This window comes from Protopterus annectens, chromosome 1.part2 (assembly GCF_019279795.1).
Source record: "Protopterus annectens isolate FY-2018-M chromosome 1.part2, PAN1.0, whole genome shotgun sequence".
In the NCBI taxonomy this organism is placed as follows: Eukaryota; Metazoa; Chordata; order Ceratodontiformes; family Protopteridae; genus Protopterus; species Protopterus annectens.
In genome coordinates, this window is record NC_056727.1 from 412,736,571 (window position 1) to 412,756,082 (window position 19,512).

Sequence of the window (19,512 nt, forward strand, 5' to 3'; positions counted from 1 at the left end):
TTCAGGATTCTGTAGCGCTCGCATATACATATATGTATATATAGGCATATGTATATATAGATGTACGTATATGTATATATAGATATATGTATATATAGCTATATATGTATGTGCATACTTATATATAGCTATATGTGTATTTACATCACAATGCTGGAAATCTAAACCTCAAAATGCACTCCCTGGAGGCACTCCTAAAAATGGAGAACATCGATATCTGTTCAGTAACTGAGACCTCGTTCAAGGCTCCAGAGAGCACCCCTGCAATACCAGGCTACAACTCTTACCACACGTTTTGGCCACCAAACCAGGATCGAAACACTAAAGGTGGAGGAGTGTCCATATTCACCAAGATTATTCACACCACCAGGTTAGTTGCCCAACACAATGGATTTGAAATTCTCCAGGTGCAACTAACACTAGGTAAGACTGCAATTCAAACTGTAGCTTGCTAGAGATTCCCCACCATGCCCCAAGATTCTCACTACACATTTCTAAACATACTGGAAAATATTAATATACAACCAAACACCCTAATACTGGGTGATTTCAACTACCCTGCCATTAACTGGGAAAACTACTCTTGTACCAACACCTTTGCCCAACGGTTCTTGGAATTCATAAATTCCAATGCCTTGGATCAACTAATCCATAGTCCCACTAGGGGCTCCAATATCCTAGACCTGGTCATTACCAACAGGGAAAATCAATGCTCCACACCTATGTTCACCCCCTCGTTGGTCAGGTCAGACCAGCTAATCATCCTTAACAAACACATCCCACCCCCCACCCCCCCAGTAAGGAAACCTCCATAAAAAACTTCTCCAAAGCCAGCTTCATGCTACTGAAGTCAGAAGTTACAAACTTCATGACACCAATGCAGACTGGAACTGAAAGTTTGACTGCTGTGTCCTACACTAAGGCACTATACGAGCACATCCACTCATGCATGAATCGTTCCATCCCAAATAGAACCAAGATGATCTCCTTCAAAAAAAGGAATCCAATCTGGTGGTCTCCTGCCATAAACAAACTTTACAACAAAAAGAAGAAACTGTTGCAGAAAAGAGAAAAATCTCAGGATGCAAACAACTCCCTTACCAACCTCAGTAAGAAGCTGAGATCCCTCATAAAATCCTCCAAAGCTAGTTATGAAAATAAAATTGCCAAAGATTCCAAAGACAACCACAAGGCATTCTATAACTATGTCAAGAATCTAAATGGCAATGCTCAGATCTGCTCTGAGCTACAACAAAATGGCATTAAATATACGGATCCCAAGGATATTGCCAATATCCTGGCAGATCGATTCAGTGCCAACTTCACCCCCCCACCCCCTAAATGGCCCATCTCAATACTGGAAGATTGCCAAAGACTGGTAATAACAGCCACACAGGTAAAAAATGCACTCTCCAAAGCTAAGAATACATCATCCATGGGACCAGATGACATCCCGGGCTGTGTACAACATGAACTACAAAATGAACTGGCACCTCACCTAAGTGTCATGTTTAATCATGCCCTCACCTCAGGTTTCATGCCCACTGAGTGTCACACAGCTACAGTTATCCCACACCACAAGGGGGGGTATCCACCTTGGATCCCAGGAACTACCGCCCCATCAGTCTGACGAGCCTGAACAGCAAGGCCATGGAATGTATTATCATGGAACTTATAAACAAAGACATTGGCAACCTTAAAACACTGGATCTCACCCAGTTTGGGTTCGTGAAGGGCTGATCTTGTCTCCTGAACCTGATTGACTTCTTCAAATCAGTCTCCAGAGCCGTGGGCGAGAGTAAGGCAGTCCACACAGCCTATCTGCACCTCGCCAAGGCCTTTGACACCATCCCCCACTCTGGAATCATAGATAAACTTACTAAGCTGGGCATTAATCCCTATGTCATTCGATGGGTTGCCATCTGGCTTACTGACAGAACCCACACTAAAAGTAGCTGACTCCAAATACAGCTCCAGACAAGTGACAAGTGGAGTACCTCAGGGTTCAGTCCTGGGACCTCTCTTGTTTGGCATCTACTTCTCTGAAGTGCAGGCCAACACTAGGGGACTCTGGCTAACAAAGTTCGTAGATGACTGCAAACTGGGAGCCATTATTGAATCCCCAAATTATGTGGATATTCTACAAAAGGGCCTTACAGAAAAAGATGCTTGGTGCCAGAGCCATGGGCTTAAGCTCAATGCCAAGAAATGCAAAGTTATCCCCTTTGGGAAAAAACATGTACCCGTGAATTACCATATAGGAGGCAGTACACTAATCACCAAAAGTGTGATAAGAGACTTAGGGACACAGGTGGACAGTGGTCTCACCTTCAATAACCACATCGCCACAACAGTCAAGGAATCCTTCTATGTGGCGCACCTCATCACGAAGGGCTTTCATCCAGAAAAAAAGAAGTCATTGTCCCACTGTACTCATCCCTCGTTAAACCCATTATAGAATACAACGCCCCATTTGGTATGTACCTCTCAAGACATCTGCAACAACTGGAAAGGCCGCAGAAATACCTCACTAAAACAATCACAGGCCTAAAGTAGATGCCCTATGCTGACTGCCTTAAAAAGCTCCAGCTATACTCTCTCGCATATCACCTACTCTGAGGCGATCTCTGCTTAACATACAAGGCCATGCCAAATCCAGAGCTGTTGGACATGCTACACTTAAAGAAATCCCAATCCCACAGAGCCACACACTCCAGGGATCTAAACCTTGTCATCACAATAAACAAAACATGCTGGAGGGATAGGTTCCTGACTCAGAGACTCCCCAGACTCTGGAATAGACTGCCCATACATGTCAAGCAGAGCACCTTTTTGGCCCTCTTCAAAAGGAACCTTGATAACTGGATGGGAGAAAGGAAATTCACCCCAGGGATCATGTCAGTCACCCTGCTAGACAGGGGCCCAGGGAAGTAAATAGTGTTTGAAGAAATAGCCAGGGAATTGTTATGGCTAGGATTGTATAGGCCCTATGGCCGATAGCCTAGTACCAACCTATGAACCTATAATCCTATGTGTACAGATATGCCTAGTTATGTTGGTATATATGTAGATATCAATAACTATATGTGCATACATATCTATTCTGATATACCTACTACTGTCAATATATATGTAGATATCCATATGTATATGTGCATATGTATCTCTATCTGTATATGTGTAGACATGTATTGCTCTGTATATGTATATATCTGGGTGTTTATTTGTATATCTATGTATATATACATATCCATCTATGTATGTCAATATGTATATGTGTATGTCTGTACAGATATCTGGATAATTATATATACATATATGTTCACAATATGTCCTGAACATGGAGTGTAGCCCTACTTCAGCCCCTATAGTCCCAACTTCGTAGTGCAAGAGGATGTCAGGTATGTATAGCAGGTATATTTGTAGACTATTGCTGCTGTAATAGAGAGTGTCTTCACAGACATGGTGTGTGTGGGAGGTCACATCTGCTTTTAACATGTGCGCCACTGGCTACTGACAGGGGTTCAATTCAAAATCCTAAAAGCTCAAAATCCTGAATCTCAAAATCCTGAACTCAAAATCCTGAAATCTCATAATACTGAATCTCATAATACTGAAAAACGTACAGGACACCAACATTGACTGTATTGCAGCAGAAATATATGCAAAAACAAAGAAAAGATAAACCATATCTGTCTAAACTAACTATAAGCAGGGGGGCAAGCCACCCTGTACCCCTGACACCCCCTGCTACTTAAATAGATCAACTCCGAGATTGCATGTCACTACACTGATATGAGTTCTGTTGTAGTATAGTACATTAAAAAGGAACATGACTAAGGTTACAACGGGCAGTCATGAAGCATGCAATGGTATGTCTGCCATTTTCATCTGTGAAGTGCGATCTCAGAGTTGATATATTTAAGTAGCAGGAGGTGTTGGGAGCACAGCCCCCCACATTGGGGGTGTAGGAGGGCTTGCCCCCTGCTTTTAATTGTAGATAAGTAATATTTTCTCTATATATTTCTGCTGCAATACAGTCAGTGTTGGTGTCCTGTATGTTTTTCAGTATTATGAGATTCAGTATTATGCATTTTCAGTATTTTGAGCTTTCAGGATTTTGAGATTCAGGATTTTGAGCTTTCAGGATTTTGAAGTGAACCCACTGACAGACATCCTAAGGACATCATAGTAAAGTACCACTGCTAGCACGTAATGCTCCTATAGACTACAGCAGAGATAATGGCCAATATATATGAACAGTCTGACACACTCTGGACAGTCCAGAGGTATACACATAACCCCTTAGTGCAAGACCAATCCTGACAATGTGGATGTTAACAGTCATGTAGATGGGTATAACATGTAACTACTGGTATACATGTGCCCCCATAGGTTATGCATTCACACATCACTGTCTGTCCTGCCACATAATAACCTCTGGTACAGAGGTGCCATGGCCACATACTACTCACTAGCTATTGACATACATCTGTACAGCATCCCACTGCTCTGTCTGACATACATGACTGTTATGGTGTCCAGGCAGCAGTACAGCTGGCAAGTATCTGGATATTACATCTCACTGGGTAAGTACATTAAGCTACTAGGCATGTAACAAAGCACTGTGCAGGCTACAGGCAGACCGGCTCAATTCTGGCCTACATTTCCTATGTGGGAATTGCACATGTACCTGCATATATAGCAGGCTCTACATGCATGCTACAGCACAGAGTAACATACACCTGTGTGAAAGTGCATAAACACAACCTCTGTGAAGACAACCACAGCCACATATGGTATGCTAGCGTATTATTACAGTATATGGACTATCTGTTCAACACCAACCTCATATGTGCCACTCACACACTAACTCTACATATACTGGGCTGCTACACAGTGTGGTCCAATGCCTGTCTGTGGTATGCGACATGTGCGTGTTTGGTCCTACAAACATGTAAGCCAATAGGGTAGCATACAGTGGAGCAGCATGTAACATCAAATAGAACAGGACCAAGAACAATGACATCTACCACTGTCTGTACACAGTCCAAGATATATATTAACAATACACACACTGCCGACAATCACCATAAGTACATAGACCTCAGTACTGTACACACAACCACAAAATCTCCAGGTTATGTCATCAAATATAACCCCTACTGTACATTACATGTGTAGCAGTCTGATATCTCACTGACTTGTTATCAGATGTGATGTCACTAATTATGGTGTACAGCACATATGCACCCCTTACTACATGACATATGTACAAAGGTTGACAGGGTTGTGGCTGGAGGCACATACACAGGGCCAATATTGACATGTTGCTGTGATAACCCATACATTTACTGTTGTAACAGAGATTGTTGCAACATATGTCCTATGAGGGATATGAAGTCAGTAACCCTCACGGCTGTCAACATCTACAGAATACAATCCTCACACTACCTTCTACAGTTCACAGATAGGTGCTCTATGGGTAACACCTGAAACAAAAGGCACCACACACTGGCCAGTCTGCAGATGACCCTACAGATTGGTTTTCCCTCATAAACATAGCACTGACATGGCAGGTATGAAAACATGTAGGACAGCCATATCCACACACACCCTGTTAAACCAATATTACTCCAAATGCAGTATAGTAGCACTTACAGTCTGTAGTCAGGTCAGGCACATTCCCCCTCTTGTGTGTTGACCTATTTCCACAGTGTATGTGAATGTAAACCCCCAATCCATCTAAGATGCTGTTTGCCAAACAACAGATCGAGTTCCTGCTCACAGTGAATGAAAGGCCCAACACCAACATGATGTTCCCAGATATTGGTGTGTGTTTTCATACAGATGGCTATGGAATGTTACCACAGCTGTTCCACATGCAATCAGCTAGAGGAGGGCAGCAATTCGTGCAGAGGGCATCAACTGATCCTGAGTATCACTTAAAATACATATGCTGCTGCCTAAGCAAAGCAGGTGTAAGTCTCCACATCCACCAGAGAGGGAGTGAGAGAGACAGACATAGGCAGAAAAAAGCCAGGGAGGGGTGGGAGAGTAAAACTTAAGCATGTTTGTGTCACACACCTACCAGTACAGGGTAGCAAACCCCTGACAACTATGTAGTGCTATCACATGTTCAGGCAGTTACTGGATGTGCCACATAGGTTACATGTTGGCGAGCCCTCAGAACGTATATGTGATGGTGAGTGACATCTGCAACAGGAACATGGTAGCTATGTGGTAGGTGTAGTACACGTGCCTGTCTGCATGAACAGGTGTCAGTGTCAACACAGCCACACTCTCACAGGGACACACACACATTGACACTCTTGGCAGGGCCAGGAATACAACTCATCACTAGTGGTATTGCCACAACACAGTACTGTGCAGGTATCACATGCACCACAGAGGTCATACGGAGGTTAAATGTGCAAAGGGTATGTGGAGGTGTCTGACATTAGACAGCATGCTTCAGTATGCCAATGGGGGTTGTAGTGAGTGTGAATGTGGTCATACGCGTCATACACCACACACTCAGACACTGGTGCTAGTACTGACATGCATGTGTGCACTGCTTCACAGGTGTGTTGTGGTTGACTGTGCCAAATGGCTATACAAGGCTAGGTGATGGGTATACCTTGGCATCAGGCCACATGACAATTGTCTGCATTGTGGCTCAGGGGTGTAGTGTCTGGAGTTGCCCACACAGGTGGGTATTGTATTCACCATGCAGTCACCTGGATGACTATTGCGTGTGGCCAATGCTGTGTATTGCTTGCCATGTATGTCTTCCTTAGTCCATGATATGGACAGTGTCATGTGGAACTGTACCTGGGGTGTCTGGCCCATGTTGTGTACACAGATTATCATTAGATGTGCCAGTTCTGGCCTCATGTGGCAGAACTGTTAATGGACAGCAGGGTAACCCTGCATCTACATTGATAGCATAATACCGGTATTCCCTGGTGTCGGTGACATCTGTCCATACAGGGCTTGTGTTTCAAGCATGGCATGTCCTTTGTGGGTCACAGTTGATGGCACCACAGTTGTTGCAGGTATCCAGTGGGGAACATGGGGAGGTGCACTGTACATGTCTATTGGACTGATGGACAGGATGCCATGCCCTCTGTAGCCCACTGCAATCACACCATATTTACTATCAGTGGGCAATATGCAGGGTACTACCAACATAGCAGCTGTTGCCTAGGCAAGTGTGTGTATGTATGAGACATGGGTTGAGAGTGTTCTCTAGGTAATACAATGGTTGCTAATGTTGTTTAGCTGGCATTGATGTCACATTAGGGGTATGGATTTGCACCCCAGCCTCTCGGCTATTTCACATCTGTTACCCCTGTATGGTGGACATTGTGATATATACTTGGTCCACCATATAAGAAGTTTGCAAAACCCATTCCACATTGAATCCAGTTGTTACACACAGACACACACACACACACACACACACACACACACACACACACACACACACACACACACACACACACCTGTCATGTCTGGGATTAGAACTCCTACCTAACTAGTATAATATACTACAGCATTACACCATTATAGGGAGATTACTGGAGTACTCCTTCCCCAAAGGTGTATTTCACAATGAATGACATCAGCAGGATTGCCAAAATAGGGCATTTGAATCGTACTGAGTGTGACTAGCCTAAAATACTTCACTCCCTACACAGACATAGAAACACACACAAAACATCCACAACTGCCATGTATGGGAATACAACCCCTGCCAGAGTTCTATATCACACTACAGCATGATGCTGTTATAGGATGCACCACGGGATTGCTGGAGTGCCCCTTCCCCAAAGGTATATTTCACAGTGAATGACAGCAGGATTGCCAAAGTAGGGCATTTGAATTGTACTGCGTGTGACTAGCCTAAAATACATTGGTCCCTACACAGACATAGAAACACACACAAAACATCCACAACTGCCATGTGTGGAAACAGAACCCCTACCAGAGTTCTATATCACACTACAGCATGATGCTGTTATAGGATGAACCACAGGGATTACTAGAGTGCCCTTTCCCCAAAGGTGTATTTCACAGTGAATGACATCTGCAGATTGCCAAAGTATGGCATTTGAATTGTACTGAGTGTGACTAGCCTAAAAATGCATTGCTCTCCACACACACACACACACACACACACACACACACACACACACACACACACACACACACACACACACACACACACACACACACACACACACACACACACACACACACACACACACACACACACACACACACACACACACACACACAGACTCAATTGCCAAGCCTGGGATTAGAACTCCTTCCTAACTATTTTATTACACTACATTTGTATGCAGGTATGGGATGCACTACAGAGATTACTGGGCTACAACTTTCCCAGAGATGTATTTCAAGGTGGATTACATCAGCAGCCTTGCCAAAGTAGGGCATTTGAACTGTAGGGAGTGTGAGTAGCCTAAAAGGAATTGCTCTCTACACAGACAGGGACAGACAGACACACACACACACACACACACACACACACACACACACACACACTTGCCAAGTCTGGGATTAGAATTCCTACCTAACTATTTTATCACACTACAGCAGTACGCAGTTATGGGATGCACTATGGAGATTACTAGGCTACAATCTTCCCAGAGGTGTATTTCTAGGTGAATGACATCAGCAGCCTTACCAAAGTAGAGCATTTGATTTGTAGGGAGTGTGACTACCCTAAAAAGCATTGCTCTCTATGCACACACACACACACACACACACACACACACACACACACACACACACACACACACACACATACACACACACACACACTTGCCATGTCTGGGATTGGAACTCCTACCTAACTAGTTTATCACACTACAGCAGTACGCAGTTGTAGGACGTGCCACGGAGATTACTGGGCTACAACTTTCCCAAAGGTGTATTTTACAGTGGATGACCTCAACAGGCTTGTCATAGTAGGGCTATGGGGAGGGCAGTGTGTTTGCATGGGCCATAACCCATTTATCTAGAGGTTGGCACACCACATGCAGGCACACACAGGGTCATATTTCACAGGTACATGTATACAGCTGCTAGATGACTACTTCCTTGTACAGTCATGTTGCACAGCTAGCATTTGCACCAGATAGTCTGTAATGCTGACCGATACCGGTGGCTAGTATCTACAGTGAGTGACATCTGAACCTCATGTGGTTGTGGCCCTTTGGCTGTGTGCTGGGTGGGACAGACCTAGATGGCTCCTTGTCACAGTCACCCTCTTCCACACATCTATGCACGTCTACCTTTTTCTTATTATAGTGTGTTGTCCTTAGATATATGTCTGTATTCCTATCCACTGTGCATGCAAAGCATGAGTGGTGCATACTGAGGAGTGTCTGCACTAACATCTGCGACTGCCAGATATGTCTGGCTCACTGGTGTTTGCAGACATGGCCTTCAGTTCTTTAAGTGTGTGAGCAAGCCCAGTATGACCTTTCAGTATGTTGTTGACTGACATTGCCTTCATTTCTCTAAGTATGTGAGCATGCCCTGTATGCCCGTCTGTATTGAATGTGTGGATCTAGTCCGGGTAGTTTGTACTGCAGTGCAGACCTTTGTGTTGTACACCTACAGGTAGCCCACTGTTTCTGCAGCACATCCATCAATCATTTGGCAATATGGGGACAAACTGTGCAGGAGATAGTGTGTACTGTAGGTGATTGTGTCTGTTCTGCTTCAGCTGCATGGTACTGCTGTTAGAGATATTCAGATGTACTGTTATACACAGTGATGTTTTCTGTCCTCATGTACTGTCAGGTGGACATTCTTCCTCACAGTGATGTCTTGGGGGACAAGGGTGACTGCAGCTGTATCTGGTATTGTGAGCAGACACCTACATATTCATGGTAAGTTATGCCATTCTGAAGGGGGAGCTGCAGACACTCGGTGCTGGGTTTGTGTTTCTGGTTCAGCATCTTGGTACAGTACTGGCAGAGGATCCCATACTTGCACGCCCATCAGCATGACAGTATGGGCTTATCTTGCTGTGGCAATGCCTCACAGCTGTATGGATTCACACAGGTCAGCTAGGGGCAGGGGCCATGGGTCAGAACATTTATCCTATTGTGGTGTATGGGCAGGTGTGTAGCCACCCATGTATGTGTTTGCAGTCAGGGATAATGTGTGCACACAGCTTGTTGTCGGACCCTGCACATTTCATGCTGCCCATGCTCTCACCCCCCCCCTCTGTTATTCTAACCTCTTCTGTACATTATGCATACATTCTCTGATACTTTCCCTAAGGGTATTGCCCCATCACAGGTGTGTGTTAGTGTTGGTCCACAGTTCATGCAGTGGGGTATGGTGGACATGTTACTGTGGTTTGTTCATATGGCCTTGCATATGGCTTATGTGGAGTGTGTTATGTTGCTATTTGGGTGTCCGTGACATAACATGCATTGGAAGTGCGTGTGAGACACAGGGCCTTTGGCAGATGCCTGTGGGGCATTATGTGTTGCTGCATGCCAGATGTGGCAGGTTATTGCATTCTGTCAGTCCTACAGTCCCAGACCACCATACAGTATATTCCCGTGGGGTGACAGGGTAGGTGTGATAGGTGTTCATGCCAATACCTCCTAACAGTCTTGCTCAGGTGGTGTGGATGCTGGCAGAGTGCTACCTACAGCTAGGGACACACCTGCATGAGACACCTGCACTGCATGCTGCAGTCTTCTGCTATTGCCATATACAGGTGGGGTCTTACTGTACCCATTCCCCACAGCAGGGATATGACCAGAGAGATGCCTGTGGGTGGTGTTTTCATGAGCTGGGTGCATGCGTGCTATGGGCACTATTTGCATCTGACACACAGATATCCATTGGGCATTCCAGTTATGCTTGCATGTGCAGGTTCATCAGCTTTCTCCCAGTACATCAGTCCTACCTCCTTTGTGATCTGTGAGTGTTTGGGCAGACAACACCAGTATCTCCTACTACAGGACCAAATAATGTGATGCATACTTGTATAGGTTCATAGGTTCATAGGTTGGTACTAGGCTATTGGCCCTAGGGCATATACAAGCCTAGCCATAACAATTCCCTGGCTATTTCTTCCCACACTATTTACTTTCCTGGACCCCTGTCTAGCAGGGTGACTGACATGATGCCTGGGGTGAATTTCCTTTCTCCCATCTAGTTATCAAGGTTCCTTTTGAAGAGGGCCAAAGAGACGCTCTGCTTGACATGTGTGGGCAGTCTATTCCAGAGTCTGGGAGTCTCTGGGTCAGGAACCTATCCCTCCAGCATGTTTTGTTTATTGTGATGACAAGGTTTAGATCCCTGAAGTGTGTGGATCTTAGGGATTGGGATTTCTTTAAGTGAGGCATGTCCAACATTGACATGGCCTTGTATGTTAAGCAGAGATCGCCTCGGAGTAGATGATATGTGACAGAGTATAACTGGAGTTTTTTAAGGTGGTCAGCATAGGGCATCTGCTTTAGGCCTGTGATTCTTTTAGTGAGGTATTTATGTGGCCTTTCCAGTTGTTGCTGATGTCTTGAGAGGTACATATCAAACAAGGCATTGTATTCTATAATGGGTCTAATGAGGGATGAGTACAGTGGGATAATGACCTCCTTTTTTCTGGATGAAAAGCCCTTAGTGATGAGGTGTGCCACATAGAAGGATTTCCTGACTGTTGTGGCAATGTGGTTATTGAAGGTGAGACCACTGTCCACCTGTGTCCCTAAGTCTCTTATCACACTTTCAGTGTTTAGTGTACTGCCACCTATGTGGTAATTCATGGGTACATGTTTTTTCCCAAAGGAGATAACTGTACATTTCTTGGCATTGAGCTTGAGGCCATGGCTCTGGCACCAAGCATCTGTTTCTGTAAGGTCCTTTTGTAGAGTATCCACATCATTTGGGGATTCAATAATGGCTCCCAGTTTGCAGTCATCTGCAAACTTTGTTAGCCAGAGTCCCTTAGTGTTGGCCTGTACTTCAGAGAAGTAGATGCCAAACAAGAGCAGTCCCAGGACTGAACCCTGAGGTACTCCACTTGAAATATGTCTGGAGCCGGATTTGGAGTCGGCTAATTGTACAATGTGGGTTCTGTCAGTAAGCCAGTTGGCAACCCATCGAGTGACGTAGGGATTAATGCCCAGCTTAGTAAGTCTATCTATGATTCCAGAGTGGTGGATGGTGTCAAAGGCCTTGGCAAGGTCCAGATAGGCTGTGTGGACTGCCTTACCCTCGTCCACAGCTCTGGAGACTGATTTGAAGAAGTCAATTAGGTTCAGGAGACAGATCGGCCCTTCACAAACCCAAATTGGGTGAGGTCCAGTGTTTGAAGGTTGCAAATGTCTTTGTTTATAAGTTCCATGATAATACATTCCATGGCCTTGCAAGTCAGGCTCGTCAGACTGATGGGGCAGTAGTTCCCGAGATCCAAGGTGGATCCCCCCTTGTGGAGTGGGATAATTGGAGCTGTGCACCACTCAGTGGGCATGAAGCCTGAGGTGAGGCTATGATTAAACATGACACTTAGGTGAGGTACCAGTTCATTTTGTAGTTCATGTAATACACAGCCTGGGATGTCATCTGTTCAAATGGATGTTGTATTCTTAGCTTTGGAGAGTGCATTTTTTTACCTGTGTGGCCATTAGTACCGGACTTTGGCAATCTTCCGGTATTGAGATGGGCCGTTTAGGGGGTGAGAGGGGGGGTGAAGTTGGCACTGAATTGATCTGCCAGGATATTGGCAATATCCTTGGGATCAGTATATTTAATACCATTCTGTTGTAGCTCAGAGCAGATCTGAGCATTGCCGTTTATATTCTTGACATAGTTACAGAATGCCTTGTGGTTGTCTTTGGAATCTTTGGCAATTTTATTTTCATAACTAGCTTTGGAGGATTTTATGAGGGATCTCAGCTTCTTACTGAGGCTAGTAAGGGAGTTTTTTGCATCCCGGGATTTTCTTTTATTCTGCAACAGTTTCTTCCTTTTGTTGTAAAGTTTGTTTATGGCAGGGGACCACAAGATTGGCTTCCTTTTTTGGAGGAGAGCATCTTGGTTCTATTTGGGATGGCACGATTCATGCACAAGTGGATGTGCTTGTACAGTGCCTTAGTGTAGGATTCAGCAGTTGAACTTTCAGTTCCCATCTGCATGGGTGTCATGACGTTTGTCACTTCTGACTTGAGTAGCATAAAGTTGGCTTTGGAGAAATTTTTTATGGAGGTTTCCTTACTGGGGGGTGGGATGTGGATGTTAAGGGTGATTTGCTTATGGTCAGACCTGACCAACGAGGTGACCATAAGTGTGGAGCATCGATTTCCCATGTTGTTAATGACCAGGTCTAGGATATTGGAGCCCCTGGTGGGACTATGAATTAGTTGATCCAGGGCATTGGAATTTATGAATTCCAAGAACCGTTGGGCAAAGGTGTTGGTACACAAGTAGTTTTCCCAGTTAATGGCAGGGTTATTGAAATCACCCAGTATTAGGGTGTTTGGTTGTATCTTAATATTTTCCAGTATGTTTAGAAAGGTGTAGTGCGAATCTTGGGGCATGGTGGGGGATCTGTAGCAAGCTAAAATTTGGATTGCAGTCTTACCTAGTGTTATTTGCACCTGGAGAATTTCAGATGCATTGTATTGGGCAACTAGCCTGGTGGTGTAAATATCCTTGGGCACTCCTCCACCTTTAGTGTTTCGGTCCTGGTTTGGTGGCTGAAAAGTGTGGTAAGAGTTGTAGCCTGGTATTGCAGGGGTGCTCTCTGCAGCCTTGAATCAGGTCTCAGTTACTGCACAGATATCGATGTTCCCCATTTTTAGGATGTATTTAGTATGGCCTTTTCCAAGGGTGTGTCCATTTCACAATGACACAATATATACTGTATGTCTGGGGTACTTTCCTCTGTGTACTGTTTGTATATGTAAACCAACAGCCATGCCATGTCACTCTTTCAGATGGTGACACATATTACCACCATACATCTGCAGTGGCTTACTGCTAGCTTGTGTTATACTGATGGGTATTGTGTATGGCACTGCAGTTGTGAGAACTTATCCCTGTCATCAGCGGTAGTGGGCAATGGCCACCAGGCTTACCTCAACATGCATTCATACTGACCACTCTCACACAATATGGGACACACACCAACCTAACACACACATACCTGCATATTGTGCAGATGCTACAACCTAACCTGCTACCTTGGCCACCTCTGTGCATCTGTGCTCCACTGGTATTAGACTTTCACATACATGTTACTACAGTTCTGCATAGGGTTGTGGGGGGACCACCTGACTGTTATGACGTGTGTACATCACATTGGTGGGGGAGCACACCAGACCATTACTACATAATTAAGTAGGGTTGGGAGGAGCACACCTGACTGTTTCTGCATTCCTACACAGGATAAGAGGGGGCACACCTGACTGTTACTACATTTCTACGTAGGATGGGGGGGCACACCTGACTATTTCTACATTTCTACACAGGATTGGGGGGGCACACCTGTCTGTTACTACATTTCTACGTGGGGGGGCACACCTGACTATTTCTACATTTCTACACAGGATTTGGGGGGCACACCTAACTGTTACTACATTTCTACATAGATGGGGGGCACACCTGACTATTTCTACATTTCTACACAGGATTGGGGGGACACACCTGACTGTTACTACATTTCTACATAGGAGGGGGGGCACACCTGACTATTTATACATTTCTACACAGGATTGGGGGGGGCACATGTGACTGTTACTACATTTCTGCGTAGGATGGGGGGGCACACTTGACCATTTCTACATTTCTACACAGGATTGGGGGCACACCTGACTGTTATTACATTACTACATAGGATGGGGGGCACACCTGACACTTGTACACATTTGTATGACTGTGCTGGTATGTCAGGTACTCCATTTCATTCTGTATTCTAACCTATAATGCTGACTAGAAGCATACCAGTGTACTACAGATCTTAGCTTTGATTTACCTACATATTAGTTTCTGACTTCCTACCCTTCATAACTAACATCCCACTGCCTGACCTGCTGCAGTCTGTTTGTGTAGGCCGGGGGGGGGTTACTCATAGGCATCATTCAGAGGCCATAGCACAGCCTTTGTTTGTGTTTGTCTACACCTGTCCTGCTGGCTGTGACTGTTGTCAAGTATGTGAACCCCACCCTGACTGGCATGTGTGAGTCACTTACCTTGTGAGTGTCCTAGTATTGAGGGTGGTGCTGCAGGGCTGCCTATGTCGGATGCACATAGTACCCTCCCTACACATGGTTGAGCACAGGTAGCGTCATGTTTGGCATCCCTTTTACTGTATGTGAGAGTCAGAGAGAGGTGTTATTCCCTGGGTCCCTCCTGTGTCACTGTATGTGCTGTGCGTTGCCTTTTTTCCAAGGCCAGGGCATACTGGGCATGCCTCCTTCTGCCTTCTGGGGCAGGCTCAGTTTGTTCCTCCTCTGAGTCACTCTTTGCCTGTACAGGTCTTGGCAATGGTGGTGGGGCTGTATGGCCCCAGCCCGTGCTGTTCCTGCTGCAGCTGTTTCCACAGGATCATATTGTGTAGCATGGCACATACGATGACAATTTGAGTACACGTAGCTGGTGAGTACTGCAAAGCTCCACAGGATGTGTCCAGGCACCGGAACCATGACTTGAGCATCCCAAACACATGCTCTACTTTATTTATGGTCTGTGTGTGTACCTCATTATGGAGTTCTTGTTCGGGTGTGTGTGCATTTCTGATGGGTGTCATCAGCCACGGCTCCAGTGCATATCCAGCATCCCCCACTAGGTGACCATGAGGGATGTCTCCACTGGCAAATCTCTGGTACAGCTGCATCAGATGCCAGATGTGGGAATCGTGATAGCTTCCAGGGCAGCCAGCACACACATTCATTATTATGCTCTGGGCATCACACACGACCTGGCAGTTTTATTTATTTATTTTTATTTTACATTTGTTGACCGGGATAGTCTGACTGAATGCATGTCCATCTTCAGCGGAGGCCCGGGGAGAAAAGCTCCAAGGGTAAGCAGATACAGCATTACATAATACCAGCATTACATATTACAAACAGACTATTTACAGAGATTACATAAGTAAGCAAGTTAAACAAGTTCCACAGGTTACAGTTAATCCTGAGCACAAGTCAGTATTAAATTAAATTACACAGTGAACTGGTTAACAGATTTTTACACATTCTAGAGAGAGTTAGCCAGACTTGATACATTGACATAGCCAGTTAAGTGATAAATGTTGTTTGATTCTAGTTTTAAATTGACCTAAGGTGGAAAGTAAGGTAATATCAGCTGGAAGAGAGTTCCAGGATTTACTTACAGAGTTTGCAAAGAGAGAATCACCAGCTGTGTTATTAATTTTGCTAGTCTGAATTAGTAGTTTGTTAGGGGATCGAAGCGGTCTAGGATTGTTATAGGGGGTGATAATATTTTTAAGTGCAGGAGTATTGTCCAGATTATAGAGGATTTTATAGGCCATAATCAGTTGGTTATACTGGATTAGGCTGGGTAGTTCAAGCCACCCAAGCTGATTTAGATTGATGCAATGGTGTGTCCTAAAAGGCAGCCCAGTGGCAAACCTGGCAATGTGGTTGTAGCAAATTGAGAGTTTGTTAAGGACAGTCTTGTTTAAATTCGAGAGTAGAGGGGATGCATACAGAAGGGTTGAAAGAAGGTGAGAGCGAGCTATGGCAATTTTAGTTGGAGGGGTTAGGAAGGCTTTTATTCTGTAAAGTGACCCTAGTTTTTTATTGATGGTTATGATAGTTTGATTAACATGTAGGTCAAATTTTAGATTATTGTCTATGATGACACCTAATAGTTTTGTAGATGGGTCAGGGGAGATTACTGTGCCATCATTTGATTTTATGGTAAAGGTGAAAGCGGTAGACCTACGTGTTGGTGAAAATAACAGCATTTTAGTTTTTTTGGGATTTAGGATCAGATGATGTTCAGAAAGCCAGTTTTCTATTGTATTAAAGGTGGTCTGGGTAGCTGACCATAACTCTACTGGAGATGTGGCTGAGCAAATCAGAGTAGAGTCATCAGCATATTGGATACAGCTGACTTTTGGGATGACAGTATAAAGGTCGTTAATGAAGATGGAGAACAGCAAGGGCCCTAGTATAGAGCCTTGTGATACTCCAAGGGTGTTAGGTAGAAGGTTAGAGAGTTTGTTCTGCCAGAGGACAGCCTGCTGTCGACCATTCAGGTAGGATTGAAACCACTGGAGGGCTCCAGTATCTAGACAGAATGTTTGCAGGGTGTGGATTAAAAGTAGGTGATCAACCATATTGAATGCCTTGGAAAGATCCAAAAAGAGGGCTGAGGATATATAATTATTGTTGCGATTATGGTTTATGGTGTTAGTAAAGGCTAGGAGGGCTGAAGTAGTGCTGTGATGAGGACGGAAGCCATGCTGAGTGTCTGCCATAAGGCGATTTTGGATTAGGTGGTGCATGAGTTGTCTATGAATACATTTTTCCATAATCTTTGCAAGTGGAGAGAGTATAGCTATTGGCCTAAAATTGGAGAATTCAGTAGAGCTGCCTCCTTTGTGAAGTGGGATTACATAGGATATTTTCCAGATGGTGGGAATTTTAGCTTCTACTATGGTTCATTTGATTAGTATTGAGACGGGGTAAGCAATAGCATCAGCTGATTTTTGTAGGTACTCGGCAGGGAGTTGATCAGCAGAAAGTGTAGTGGGTTTTAATTTTTGATCAAGGTACGGATAAGTGAAGTGGCAACTGGTTGGAAGCTGAACGCGAGTAGGTTTCTAGGGGTGCTACTTTCAGGACCAGGGGAGCTAGGAGGTAGTTGGCTAGCTAGGGCTTGAATTGTCTCAGTAAAGAATTGGTTAAAACTATCAGAAACATCTTCAGGGGTTTTATCAATAGTAGTAGCAGGGATTGGAGTTGAAGTTTGTCCAGGATGTAGTAGATTATTTAAACCTGCCCAAAACTTTTGAGGGTTATTTTGATTTACTATCTGTAAATTACAGTAGTATTGTTTTTTGTCTTGTAAAATTGATTTTTTGGTTTTGTTCCTGGATTGCCTGTATTTAATGTGATCTTGAGGGTCTTTAGAGAACGCCATAATGCCCATGCTTTGTTTCTAAGGGTAATTTTGAGTTTAGACTCTATAGAAAGCCATCGTGCAGTTTTTGCCTTGGTTCTCTTTGAACGAACAGGTGCATGCAAATCAAGGATCTCAAGGAATTTGTTGTTAAAGTATGCTACTGCTTCCGCTAAGGGGAGGTGTTTTAGAATAGACCAATTACATGAGTTTAGTTCTTGTTGGAATTTGGCAGGGTCAAAGTTTTTATTGTTTCTAACCTTTCTGAGTAAGGGTTGTTGGGAATTAATAGCTTTGTGCTTAATTACACATGTGAGAAGGTGATCGCTTAGGCCATTAAGGAGGGTACCAGAGGTGTACAGTTGGGGGGGTGACTGTTTATGAGTACCCAGTCAAGTATACTTTCTTTTTGGTTGGGTTTACCTATCCTGGTAGTGGTGGATATGATTTGTGTAAATGCATGCAGGTTAATATGGGTGGTTGGGGATTCTGAGGAACAGGTGCCCCAGTCTATGTTAAAGTCTCCAAGTAGTAGGGTTTCTTGGGGGTAGTGACATGATAGCCAGTACAGGATATCTTCAAATGTAGATATATTGTTACCTGGGGGAATGTACATACAGATGATATTAATGCATTTATTTTTATTAAGTTGCAATTTGGTGGCAAGAATCTCTGAGTTATTAATCTGAGGAGGTTGTATTACATCTATGGTGACATTCAACTCAGATTTATAGAGTACAGCTACCCTACCCCCCCCCCCTTCTTCGAAGCACGATCCAGCCTGTGTATGTTGTACCCAGGTGGTAACACTTCATTGTCTTTAGTGTTAGGTTTTAACCAGGTTTCAGATAAACAGAGAATCTCAGGGGAGTGGACACCCAGAAGTGCATGCAATTAATGTACCTTGTTATTAATGCTTCTAATATTGAGATGACAGACTAGGAGAGAGTTAGTTGGCCTATTAATTGTAGGTTTGTAGCTTAGATTGCAAGTAAAAGGGGTATGTGTATCTGAAGTGAGTGGGCCAGGGTTGGGGTGAATATCACCACCAAGTATTAGGTTGAGTCTATACTTGGTGATGAACTTCAGGAATTTGTTTATTAGTTTGTGGTAGTGTTTGGATCTAGAGCTAATGTGCCTGGGGTTGAGATGTTGATAGACTGAACAAGATGTTGGATAGGATCTGGTACTGTAAGTATGGTTGAAGGTGGAAGGATTTACAGCTGGGGTGATAGTATGACCTTTTGGGACCTGAAATCCCGTGAGAAACTAGTTTTCATACAAGGTAAGGAGGTATGGTGTGAACAAGAGGGGTAGTAAAGAGGAGTATATCATTATCTGTGATTCAGCTAATGAGTTAAG